General features: G+C 35.8%; 1 long non-coding RNA gene across 2 annotated transcripts in view; it reads left to right on the top strand.

Moving 5' to 3' along the window:
* The window catches only part of LOC109274876 (uncharacterized), a 178,372-nt gene that overhangs the window by 23,492 nt on the left and 141,758 nt on the right, over window positions 1-13,122 (top strand). The window contains exon 3 of one of the 2 annotated variants that reach the window (XR_008423803.1): window positions 11,601-11,680. The exons of the other annotated variant lie outside the window; for it this stretch is intronic. This is a non-coding gene — a long non-coding RNA (uncharacterized LOC109274876). The remainder of the gene's footprint in view (window positions 1-11,600; window positions 11,681-13,122) is intronic. 2 annotated transcript variants of the gene reach the window in all.

Raw genomic sequence — 13,122 nt, forward strand, 5'->3', positions numbered from 1 at the left:
TGTGTTCATATAATTACATATGTGTGTGTGTGTGTGTATACACTCCTGCTGAATTTTGTTTGGGAGTAAAGCTAGTCTTTAGAACTGCCTGCAGATGGGATTATAAAGTGGGTAAGGGCAATGATAGAGTCTTATTTCATGGTCTTTGCAGAGCCTTTGAGTTTCCTTTGTTAATACAGTATCTGGCACATAGTAGTTATTCAATAAATTATTGGTTGAATAAATAAAACATCACTAAATTGTTCTGGAGAACTGTACTGAATACAGTTACAAACACCTTACAGCCTTATAATATTTTCATTCACCAGTGCCCTCATGGCTGCTTTTCACTAGGAATAATATTTTCTATTCATTCATTATCCTCCTCTATATTTTTAAGTTTGTATTAAGGAAATTTGCCTATTACTAAGAATAATATGTTCTGAAAGTGTCAAATTTTGAGTAGCAAAAATGATTACAGATTAACAGTTTTATCACAAATCACCTTTTATATTAGGGAAAGTAAGAAAGAAATATCTTTAGGGATCTTCTTTTTCAGTTGATACTAATTAGATTTCTTTTAAACCAAGTTTAAGGCTCACAGTGTTCTGGCTTGATAGTGCCAAGTGATAATCCAATGTGACATACATTTCCTATAGCAATAACATTTTGGCAGATAAACTCCCCAATGAGAAACAACCATTTCTATGCTTAGATGAATTTTGTGATAAAACGCAAATGCAAAAAAAAAAAAAAAAAAAGTAACAGAATTAAAAAAGAAATACTCCACAGTATAATGAATCTCTTTTCTGTGTTTACTAAAAATGCCTAAATCCATGGAGGGTAAAAACATTGAGTAAGTAATAGCCAATACATCATAGATATCTCATTGTCCATGGAAGGTTGATAAAATAACTGATGATTATTTACACAGAAATCCATTCCTAGAAATCTTGTAACCTTTCCCTTCATTATGCAATGCTGTCTTGGACCTGGGAGTCTAGAAATGTGGAAATTATAACACTTTGACATACCATGTAAATGAGGTATCGCTGTAACATGCTATTTAAATAAAGTTTGGAACAAACATTCAGTAGGGAAGTTTGGAAAACTTATAACGAGATTACCTCCTAACTTTTTTTATAAGAGTATTCTTGTATTCCCCCCCAGCCATCTTTTAATTCCAACAAGAACGCACAGTGTGCCAATTTAGCTCTCTAGCAGCAAACCCCCACATTGTCTTATTGTGGCAATTAGTCAGGAGCTGAGCTTGTCGTTTGAGCCTCTCCTTCTTTTCTTCATGTAGATAATATTTGACTTGGAGGATCTTTGTCTTTCTGATGGAAATACCTGAATTGGATATTATCAGTCTCAATAAACAGGATATTTCCCATCATCAGTTCTGAAACTGAAGCAAGTGTAGGATGGGTAGTAAAACTTTGCATTTGTCTGTGTGCTTTTTTTTTCCTACAGGTTATTTCCACGATTAATTGCAAGACATGGACAACTAGATTGTGGAAAGTTTTAGGATAAATCCAATTTAAAGGTTTCTTTTAAAAATGTAAGCTTATTTGAAAGGATCATGGCTGTTGCAGCACAAATACCTGGCCACAGTTAGGGATGTGGCCTGGGAAAAAAGAGAACAAAATGAGAATATCTCATCTTTAAAATTAAATCAATTATCTTTAGAACTATATTGTTGTTAGGGTAATTTATTTGCTAATGAGATTGAGGCAAAAACTATTTAAAAATAAATAAGATGTACGTTAAAAGTGTAATGAAAAATCCAGACTCCTTTGTTTTACAAATTCTGCCAGACAGGCCATATCTCACCCAAGATATATATTTATTAAAATATGTGTTCATCTTTCTATAATCCAGCAGCTGTCAGAAGGTGTCATAGACACCTTCTCTAGCATCCATCTCAGTGTCCTTTTGGCGGCACCCTAAACTCTATATTTTCTTCACTTTCTGAACTTTTTTATTTCAAATCGTCTCTCTCCATCCCTTCTCCTCAGTTTTTCCCTTTTGCTTCTTTTTCCAAATTTCTTACTACAAATGAGTATTTAATGTGAAATCTCTTTCTCTAAAAATATGAGTTATGTAAATCTAATGGAACAAATAAATTTGCACCAGACTAAAGACCAGAGAGAGCAAAGAACTATCCACAGAAGAATCTGGCAAGGGAGGCCCAGACAGTCCCTCCCTCAAGAAAAGCCAATGCATCTCCTCAGAAACTATTTCAGTCACCATGTGTTCTCTAAATAGCCTTCTGAAGAATTTCCCAAGGAGATTTCTTCCCAGGGCACTTGGGAAAGGTTCCTTGCATTAGGGTGGGCTTTGGGGAAGGAGTGGATAAAAGAGACCATTAGGTCAGGTTACTAAAGATAGCCTGCCATACACTTTAATCTTGAAAGAAAAAAAAATCATAATGAAACAGTGGAAAGCTTTCTGAATAACAGTAGGAAGTTTTCAAATTCAAGTCTGGCTATCCCATTGCCAGAGCATATTTACATCAGATTATATGAAGTTATAAATAGCCTACCTTCTAATGTTTTCATTCCTGAAACTATTTCCCAAAATAGTGCCCTCTTTTGAAATTTGTAACCTTTCCTATTACATGAATCGAGGAGTAAAAAGCAAATTATTATCATTTTCGTAGCTCTTAGGTATATTCAGTGTAGAAAGCCATTTGTCAGTTTCATTTGCCCAAGTATTTTAAATTGATGAGTCGTTTTTAGAGGAAAGCAATAGAATCTAAGTTTAGTCTCCATTTGTGCTCTTTGCCAGTTTCCAGCAGAGCTAGCTGAGAGAAAGCTGAAGGGCACTGATTTAAAATCAGAGTGAATAGGTTAAGTGATTGCACTTTCTTAACAGAGTGTTCACCAAAAACACACTTTTAATTTCTTATATTTATCATTTCCTTAACAAATATAGACTTAATTTTGCCTGGTTATTTACTTTATTGAAATGTATTTAAAGTTCACATTTTTAAATGAAGTATTTCTGTGTGGTAATATCAGCTAAACCTAATTTCTAGATAATTTCATCCTTTAATTTTTATTTTGCTTTTATTGTATCTCTGGTCACAGAGGTACCATTAGACGCTGCAGTTTTTTATTGTTTTGTTTTGTGTGCATATGTTCAAAAATGTTAAATACTTTTATATTAGGTAATTGCTATCTTCGTATCTGTCTGCTGATTTCTGAACATACATAAACATAGCTTCTTCCCATTGAACACACTTTCCAATGAAATATTTTAAGATTATAATTTATTCCTTTACTCCAACAAATGGTCATATTATTATATGTTTTCTGGAGGCAAGGAGAAATCATGTCTTTCTCCACACACGTCCACAACAACATCGTGACTGGCTCATTTTTGCTTCTCTTTTATGGTAGTTTGCATCTAAGGAAAATTTAAGGGAAGATGAATCTTAGATTTTTACCCATTGATTAGATGTTACTGAGAAAATTTTTTCTGGGATTTTAAAATAAAGTTTTATATTCTTAAGTCATGGTCCAAAATACAATTCCTTTCTATAATCTCTTGCCTGTATATGCTAGGAAGCCATTTTATTATACCTTACATCTATTTGATTAAATTAATTTTTGTGTTTCATGAAAATATCATAGCTTTAAACAATGTTGAATGATTTGTAACACCTTTATACTAAGATAAGGGAAGTCTACCACTGAAAATCATATATTTTACTCCTTTCCTTTTAGTAGCTCAGAAAAAAATGTTTTCTCTTGATATTACTTAAGATTTGATGAATATTAGTGTATCTCTGGAATTTGTTTATTTGATAAATTTTAATTACTGATACCACTATCATTTCAGCCTCCACCATAAGCTAATATTGTAAAAAGAGAGAATTAATCAAGATGTAAGACCTAAAGAGATCTTAAGTTTTGCAAATTCCATGTTAAGATAATCAGATAATACAGATTTTTAATAGCTGCTATCAACCTATATTTATTGCAATTTATTCTAAGATCAGAAATCATGACTCAAAGTGTTAATAATTACTACCTTAAGGCATTGCCATTATACTAAATACATAAATGAAAGCCATGGAACTTTAATACTAATTCTATACAATTCTATATCAAATGAATGTAATCAGGTGAAAATCAATTTAAAAACAAATATAATTAAAATGACTACATGGGAGGATATGTACGACAAATATGACAAACAAAGAGTTAAAATCCTATGATACAAAGAACTCATTGATTAATATGAAAAATACACTCTGGAAAAATAGGCAATTCATACTAATTGTGTGTACACGTATGTTGTGTGCGAACACATAAAAGTAGAAAAACATAAACGAGAATCTGCAGAATACTCCCTAGGGAGAGAGAAAGAGAAAAAGAAGAATAGAAGATATTTCAAACATACCTATCATGATCTATTTCAAAAATAAATTGATAAATGAATTAATATTGTCAAATTGATAACATTTGTCAAACTTTGCTGATGGGTTCAGGGGAGCTTATTTTCCATATCTTCCTTATGCTCCTTACCTTTAAAATAATTTATAATTTGAAAATAACCATCATATAATTCACACAATAAATTATTAAAAAGTCAAATAATTAGTCAAATAATCATTAATGTTTTTTTCAACATGATAAATAATTAAAAATGCAATTAAAGGAATGATAAAAAGGCAAAAAGTTATCAGAGATTTAAAATGTAGGGTAGTCAATGTTAACATGGGAAGAATGACAGAGTCAAATTCATACAATGCTGTGGGAGTGTAAATTGGTGTAACCTTTATGAAAATCCATTTGGCAGTAGGTATAAAGAGCATGAAAATGTTCAGCTCATTTTGATCCAGTAATACCATTTCTGGGAATCTAGCCTAAAGACAAAAGACAAATGTGAAAATATATATAGGCACAAATATGTTGATCATTTCTTCATTTATCTATTTAATGAATATTTATAGAGCCCCTTCTAAGTGTATTAGCTGCTGAGTCTATAATAGGCATCAAGACAGACAAGGTCTCCGTTCAGTTTTTCCATTGAAGCATTTTTCTAATAACAAGAAATTGAATACAATTTAACTTTCCAGCAACAGGGGAGTTATTTTATATACATAGATAGATATAGATATAGATATAGATATAGATATAGATATAGATATAGATATAGATATCAATGTAAAATTATAATTTTTGATAGTAAATAATCACATTTATTGAGTAGTTGCCATGGGCTAAGACCTATTTTAATTATTGTTACATACATGTATCATTTCATTTAATCCTCACAAAACTCCCATGATGTAGTATATTTATTTCCTATTGCTATAACTACCATAACTTTTAGTGGTTTAAAGCAATACAAGTTTCTTTTCTTAACAGTTCTGGAGGTGAGAAGTCAAAATGGGTCTTACTCAGCTAAACTCAAGGTATTGGCAGGGCTATGTCCTTCTGGTGGCTTTACAGGATAATTTATTTTCTTCCCTTTTCTGGATTATTTCTAGCCTCAGATTGTGGCACTTTCTCCATCTTCAAAGCCAGAAAGGTCAGGCTGAATCCTTCTCACATGGCCACATCTCCAAGCTTTCTCATGCCTTTTCCACTTGTAAAAATTCTTGTGCTTACATTGGGTACACCTGCATAATTCAGGATAACCCCACTCCGATTTCATACTCTGCTAGGTGACTGCCAAACTTAATTCCATCTTCAGTCTAAATGCCTCTTTTCCATGAAACATAACATAGTCACAGGTTCTAGGGATTAGGACATGGACCTTGTTGGAAGGCTGTACTACAGATAGGTTCTATTTTTTATCATTCTTTTTAGGAAAAAAAATAGAGGAAAGAGATGTTCATTATTTAGTCCAAAGGTCATACACTTAAAAGTGAGAAGTCTGGTATTCAAACCTGGCTAAGCAAACCAAAACCTGGTCCTTCATCAGTATGCTATATTTCGTAATCACCATGTTCCCAATGTTAAATCTTCTATAATAAAATGAAGTGTTTCAGAGTAAAGATCTGTTAAATGTTAATAGCATTTACCTCTCAGTTTTGAACATATGCATAATTTTTATTCTTCTTTATATGTTTTTGTCATTTTCACATTTTCTTTGATGATTATAGTTATGTACTATTATATTATCAACTTGATTAAGCTGAGAACTATGTTTTCCAGAAGCCCCTTCCCTGGGTGGTCTGTGTTATTAGCCACAGACAATTGGAGACAGATATAGAGCTGCAGGTGGTTTCCCATTTTTCCTTTCTCTTCCCATCCCTGAGGCCAGCTCTCCTTCCTGTCTGACACATCTATTGGCACTAGGCTCGCCACCAGGTATTTTACTGTGCACTCACAGAGACAATAGTCATGAACAGCCAATAACCTTGCATGGGTTTCTACACCGGCCTCCTTTTGTGACTCCATTTCTGCAGCTGATAGGCATAGCGTCTAGATTTCCATGTAAGAGCCAACTCATTGACCTCTCTGAGGGATGGCTAGTTAGTTTTCTCTGGAATTATGACTCCTTTTTTGTTTGTTTGTTTTTACATTTCTAGCTTCTCTCCCAATTGTGGGAGTCCTAACTCCTGTAATACATTTCTTTTTCCTACTACATACACATAGTGCTTCTGCATCTCTGAGTGAATACTGACTGATAAAACTCTTGGATCCAGAATTTAGTTGATTTTCATAAAAGAATCAAAATGTGAGGCATTCACCTTGGTGGAAAGAGGCTGCAAGGGCATGTGAGTGGTCAGTGAAGACTTAAAGGACAACCCAGAAATTATCACTGGAGGCTGGAGGAAAGGGAGCTCAGGTTACCTACTGACAGAAATATGAGCCTTACCTGTGGTAACATGTAAATGAGAAAGGTTATCTAAGAAACTCATTGATGTGGCTAAGGAGAAGGTTGAAAGTGCTCGCTGGCTGCTTCTAACTACATGTGGCAAAATATGAGAAAAGAGATGAACTTATGGACGAAGTGTTTACTTTTTAAGCGGATTTTAGAGGGACTCTAGAGTTAGGTTAGATAAAGGAAAGTTGACCCATATAGAATAAGGTTCACAAGGTAAGAAATGGCCTCAGGGTAATTATCAATCCAGCCACCTGCTAATAAAATACCGTCTCAGTTTAAAGATGGAGTCAGGAGGGCAGCTTGAACCCTTTATTGAGACTGGAAATCAATTTAGTGATATTCCTCATGGACTCTCTCCACTAGACAAAAACAAGAACAACAAAGCTGTAAGCTTACGTCTTAGACCCTTTTTCCTAGAGGGTTTTTGTGGATTTTAAAGGGTATTCTACCACAGCACCCTGACTCTCAGCCCAAAACAAAGAACCACCTGTTTCAAAGAGGTTTGTGATGTGCTTTTGTCTAAAAAACATAAATAATATTCCTGAGAAAGCCACAGTGTTTTTAGGACAATTTGTGGAAGCACTGAAATCTATATTAAATGAAAGAGGGTCAGTTCAAAAGTAAAATAGAGTCCCAATCTCTGTACAGGCAGAAAGCAGGCTAAAAAAGTTAAACAGCTGCCAACATGGGCCATTTCCTATGGAAAAGGAAGGATCCTTAAGAGTGTGGAGCCAATAAGCTGGGCAGTGGAGTTTAAAACCATAGAAAACAGCTCCAAGAAAGCATGCCTGGACTCCAGTTAGGAAACTGGCAATGCTGTCCTGGCTGGATTTCAGAAGCTTTGGACTAGTGACTACTACTTTCCCCTCTTCTCCCCTTTTGAATGGGAATGCCCACTGAAGTTCTCTTGCTACCATACATCCCCTCAGACCATCTTGCTATGAGTACATTCAAGTTAGCTACATAGGCTGAGTGGAAAGGAAGTGGACCGGTGAGCCCCCTAGCCATGCCAGGCATCGCAACCAGAACCTTCAAGAACAATGTGGAGAAGAACCAAAGAATCCTTCTAAGACAGGCAGAACAGAGGCCCCTGGCAAGCCATCCTAGCCACCCCTGTTGAGACACCCCAGTTGAGATACAGATATCACGTAGAAAAGATAAGCCATCTTTGCTATGCCCTCCTTGGATTCATGACTGACCAAATCATGAATACAATAAAATTGTTGTTGTTTTATACTGTTAAGTTTTGGGATGGAATAAACATGTGATTATATGATACATAATTGAAACAAATATGCACTAATCTTCTAATTCATATAAATAAATAAAACAAATATTGTCAATGTCCCTTTTTTCCCTTTGGACAATTTAGTAATTTTTTTAAATTTTGTAATGTGTATTTATTTTTGAAAGAGAGACAGTGTGTGAGTGGGGGAGAGACAGAGAGAGAGGGAGACACAGAATCCGAAGCAGGCTCTAGGCTCTGAGCTGTCAGCACAGAGCCCAACATGGGACTCGAACCCACGAACCGCAAGATCATGACCTGAGCCAAAGTCAGACACTTAATCGACTGAGCCAACCAGGCACCCCTAATTTAGTAATTTAAACTTAAAAACTTAGAGAATTATACATCTTAATGTTACTAATCAAAGGGTGTCAGTTGGTCTTTAATTCAAAGGCTGCCTCTCCCTAAACATTTCTAAGTGGCCTGAAGTTGGAAGTTGCCTTCGCCTCTTCTTTTTCCCCATAACTCTTCACTGTTTGTGCCATTCATCTGGCATTCCCTCTAAACTGCCTTGTGAGATGGGTATAAGAGGTATCATTACAAAGGATAAGGTACTAAGGCATGTATTTTAGCAGATACAAAGGTATATAAGGTGGTGTTCTTACCCTCACAGAACTCAGTCTTACAAGCTACTCACACGATTTGTATAAGGGAATACATGACTTTGATACAGGAATGACAAAACTTTGTTCCATAAAGAAATTCAGAATATTAGGAGGGTTTAAAGGGGAGAGCCCATTTACTAGAGGATATAGATAAGTGTAAATTTAGAGGATATAGTGGAGCTAAAAATGAGATCATGGAGGCTTCTGGCCTATTCATCTGTGGATTCCTCAAGGACCTGTTAGAATTTTGAATTTATAGAAGCTCAATAATTGTTGAATTCATTATTGGGCAAATTCTATAATGTTAGAAGAGAATCATTTGAGGGGTCCTTGGGTGGTTCAGTCAATTGAGTGTCTGACTCTTCATTTTGGCTCAGATCATGATCCCAGGGTCATGTGATCGATCCCCACATCAGGCTCCACACTGGGCATGGAGTCTGCTTAAGATCATCTCTCTCTCCCTCTGCTTCTCTCCCCTGCTCGCTGTCTCTCTCACTGTCTCGCTTGCTCTGTAAAATAAAAAAAAAAGAAAAGAATCATTTGATTATCTTGTGTTCTAGGATAATAATTTTGACAGTAGGAGTTTTTGGGTTTTTGCTTTTTGTGAAGTTTTTTGCTACTGATTTCCATGAGATGCAGAGAAGTTTACATACAAAGCCCTTGTGACAGTTTTAGATAAAGTCACTGTAAAAGTGTAAGTCATTAGATAAAAGAGGGTAGAATTTACTGATATTTCCCATGCAACAATATTTTTGCCATGTACCTAGAGTAACAAGGTTAGATGACTTCAACATGAAAGTCCATGCAGTTTGTTCAAGATATTTTGAAAAGTTCTCTATTTTCTCATCATGTTATAAATTGTAATGTCTATAACCATCAGGTAAATGAAAACAGAAGAGAAAGAAAATCTAATTCGGAATAGAGCTATAAAAACAAAAGAATAGAATAAGGTCCTTTGTGTCACTGAGATAAATTGTTACATCCTCTTATGTTCTACATCATGGACTTCTAACACGTTCACAACTTGTATGTGTCATATGGGCATAAGCTATTTCTCATCCTCCTACTCAGACTTCCTTCCTAATAGCAAGTTGTTCCAAAATATCTTGTCAGCAAGACTTTGCTGCTGCTTGAAGACAAACTTGATTCTGAAACCCTTTGCTCTTTGCAAAAGAAAGAAAAATAATGTTGTTTTATTTCCAGTGTCAGAATATAAACCAGTATCATAGATAATTTCAGCATTTTATGAGTGCTTAAATTAAATGCATGTAAAACACAATGGCCTATTCTTGATAATATTTGAATTGTAAAATGGATTCTGCATAGATATGAAACATTCCTCAAATTCTTGATTTTCTTTACTGTTTTTAGATTCTTTTCCTTTTTTACAATCTGTATGTTTCTAGTTAAGCAAAACTATTGATAATTATGATGTCTTTGACACAATGTAGAGAAAAACCTCAAGGTACCTTAATATAATTACATAAATCATAGATTGTTTAAAAAAATAATTCATCAACCCTAGCCCCAATTCATGTGAAAATTGCAAAAGGCTATGATAAAACCTCAGCCCAGAAATTGAACATGCCTCATCCTGGCCATTGCTTAGGCTTCAGAGATCTCCATAACCCTACCCTCAAACTTCTAGAGTGGAGACAATGTCCCCACCAAGTCAGCCCTCACTGCCTACAGTTTAGTGTTGGACCCCAGTGTCTAGCTCAGAAACATGAGCAAGGAGTAAAGTTTGGGACCAAAAAACCATTCACTCGGTGCTGACTGATGCCCACATTCAACAGTTGCAGTGCTGGAGCTGGAATTTCCACTGAAAGGATGTCAACTAGCTGGGAATAGGACACACTTTTGTGGTGGTCATAAAATATCCCTAACCCATAAAGAAATGGTCATCAAGGGACAGTAAACATATTCATTGATTCATTTATTTGTCTAATCATTCATATACACACATATCTGTTTTTTTAATACTTGTAGGTACTTTTATGTTGGTGAATCAAAAAGAAGTCAGTGGAGGGGCACCTCGGTGGCCCAGTCAGTTAAGCATCTGACTCTTGTTTCAGCTCAGGTCATGATCTCACAGTTAGTGAGATAGAGCCCAGCGTCGGGCTCTGTGCTGACAGCATGGAGCCTGCTTGGAATTCTCTCTCCCTCTCTCTCTGCTCCTCCCCCACTTGTCCTCTGTCTCACTCCCTGTCCCTCAAAATAAATAAATACACATTGTTTTAAAAAGTCAGTGGAAATGTTATTGAAGATGAAGGTCAATTGAGCAAGGTTCTGGAATTGGTGCTAAGTGTGCAAGTAGAAGTGTAATATTGGAAAGGGTGAGACTATCTCTTGCCTGAGGTAACAGAGAAGAAGATCTAGATGAGTTAAAAAGAAATTCTGGAGTAGAGAGAGTAAAGTTGAAGGAACTCTGATCAGAGTTCTGATCTGATCTCAATAAAGAGGTGATTCTGATTGTAGTACAAAAGGAAGGAAGAGCATGCCTTTGGGGCTTGAGGAGATTGGAAAGCACTGAAACATTAGAAATACTAGGATATTGACAGGGTGACAAGAAGGATTCATATGAAGTCAAATCACGGGTTTTATGAGCTATAGGTTCTGCCGAAGTGGGTCAGGATAGATAGGTATATCATAAACATAGTCAATTTTAGATTCATGACAGTCTTGATCAGGAGCTTGAAAGTCAAGTTGGAGAAAACGGTCAGTAGAATTATGTTCAAGACCAAGGAGGTAGAAATATTAGCATGGTATAAGATAATGGGAAATATCTAAAGTACAAAAGATTGAGGAGACCATTTTAAGATTCGGGGCATTTCATGATCAGAAACAAACAATAAACTTGCATAGTTTATAATTTTTTTCAGATTTGTCTTCCAGAATTTTTTCATTGCTGAGCCTCAGCTCCTCTCTGATATAAACTCCTTATGTGATCTCCATCAAATGCGTAAGCTTCAAGCTAGTCCTGACCTAAACTTTGATCTATGCCCTGTCCCTGCAATTCAATTCTTAGGCCTTTATCTCATTCCTGACATACGACTGAGTCCACTTGTAACTGATCACTACCTAAATCAGGTCTCACCTAAGTAGAAGGTGAATGATAGGGACAGAATGAGCTGTAGGCTCAGAGATTAGACATGATTATCAGTAAGGAGATGATAGAAATGAAGTAAGGCATTAGACTGGATTAAAAAAAGATGTAGATTACCTGTTACACACACTGTTATTAAAGAAAATCCTGATAATACTGTAAGTTCAATTTATTTTAGAAAAAATGGAACACATATAGACATTAAAAATTTGTGTATTGGGGCGCCTGGGTGGCTCAGTCGGTTGGGTGGCTGACTTCGGCTCAGGTCATGATCTCGCGGTCTGTGAGTTCGAGCCCCGCGTCGGGCTCTGTGCTGACAGCTCGGAGCCTGGAGCCTGTTTCAGATTCTGTGTCTCCCTCTCTCTGACCCTCCCCCGTTCATGCTCTGTCTCTCTCTGTCTCACAAATAAATAAACGTTAAAAAATTTTTTTTTTAAATAAAAATTTGTATATTAAAATAGTCAAGTAAATATATATCTGGGAATCTAGCAAGTTATTAATAGCATGACATGTGATTGGGTCTTGAGTGCAATAGGATGACAACTGAAACTATAAGACAAATGATGGACAAAATAAGAGGCTCAGAAATGATTTAGAATAGTAGTATAGAATTTGAAAGATTTTTTGAAAAAGATTTGCAACTCCCTAGGAATTGTTTCGTGAGGGGTCATTAAGAAAATGATCACATCAAAGGTAAAGCCAAGTGTCTATAAAAGGAAGAATATGGGAATGTGTTTGATGGTGTAGAAAAATGAATTGACAAGATTGGGAAAAGATGAGAGTAAAGGAACAGTTGAGGTTGAAGTGTGTCAAGGGAATAGGGTGTGACTTAGATGGGAATCTACATATCATTTGGTAAAGCAGAGAATGTTTGACTTTCACCTTTGGTGATCACTGGGAATAAGGAACTGACAGATATTGGATTTGAGGAATAAACTAGAAGGTCATAGTAAAAAAGAAAAACAGGATATGTAATCTTTGCTGTTGGCAGAATTTGTAGTTTTTAAAACCACAGAGGCCTGCCTGGGGACTAGGATGCTGGTGTGATCTTGAAAACTTGCTTCCTCTGCTTGGTTCTGTTGCTGATAACAGCTTCATGTTGGAAGAGCGGTTGTTGGAGGACTGCCCCTCAGCACATTTGCCTCCTACATGCTGAGCTCTGATATGAAGAGAGAGGATGTTACATGCAAGAGATCTAGGCCACCTTGCTCAGGAATTATGTTGAAATGAATCAGCTATGTGAAGTTAAATAGATTGGCACTTTATTGGTGAAGTGAAGATTTGCAAACTATAGCGTT

This window comes from Panthera pardus, unplaced genomic scaffold, assembly GCF_024362965.1.
Source record: "Panthera pardus isolate Hobbes unplaced genomic scaffold, ASM2436296v1 HiC_scaffold_2, whole genome shotgun sequence".
Lineage (NCBI taxonomy): Eukaryota > Metazoa > Chordata > Mammalia > Carnivora > Felidae > Panthera > Panthera pardus.